We start from the raw sequence: 380 nt of genomic DNA, 5'->3' as shown, positions 1-380 counted from the left end.
TCTCGGGATCTTGGGCACACACACACACACACCCAGCATGAGTTTAAGCCACCAGATCCGGGACTGGAACCACAGTCAACTACGTGAGAGTCCAGCGACATATCCATTATGCCAACTGCTGGTGCTGGTGCATCTGAGTTTTTGCTCTGTTTTCTTTTATCTTCTATTTTTTTTTTTTCCTCATCCATCTGGTGTGACTACCCAGCAGCTCTTACTCCGGTGCAATCAGCAAAATTACGTAAAGAGCCAGGTATAAGATATCCCAGCTTTCATGGGCCACGCTGTCTTTGACCCAACTACCGAATTCTGTCACTGCAGCTCAAAGGCAGCCACAGGCAGGGGCCAGCAAGTGGGATAAGGGGCAGGATGCCCAGGCTGCC

At 50.3% G+C, this 380-nt stretch overlaps 1 protein-coding gene across 3 annotated transcripts in view; it reads right to left on the bottom strand.

Moving 5' to 3' along the window:
• UGDH (UDP-glucose 6-dehydrogenase) overlaps nucleotides 1–380 on the bottom strand; it is a 21,937-nt gene that overhangs the window by 7,283 nt on the left and 14,274 nt on the right. The gene's annotated exons all lie outside the window — the stretch shown is intronic.

This window comes from Tupaia chinensis, unplaced genomic scaffold (assembly GCF_000334495.1).
Source record: "Tupaia chinensis unplaced genomic scaffold, TupChi_1.0 Scaffold146907_1, whole genome shotgun sequence".
In the NCBI taxonomy this organism is placed as follows: domain Eukaryota; kingdom Metazoa; phylum Chordata; class Mammalia; order Scandentia; family Tupaiidae; genus Tupaia; species Tupaia belangeri.
This window is presented reverse-complemented; position numbering and strand designations above follow the sequence as displayed.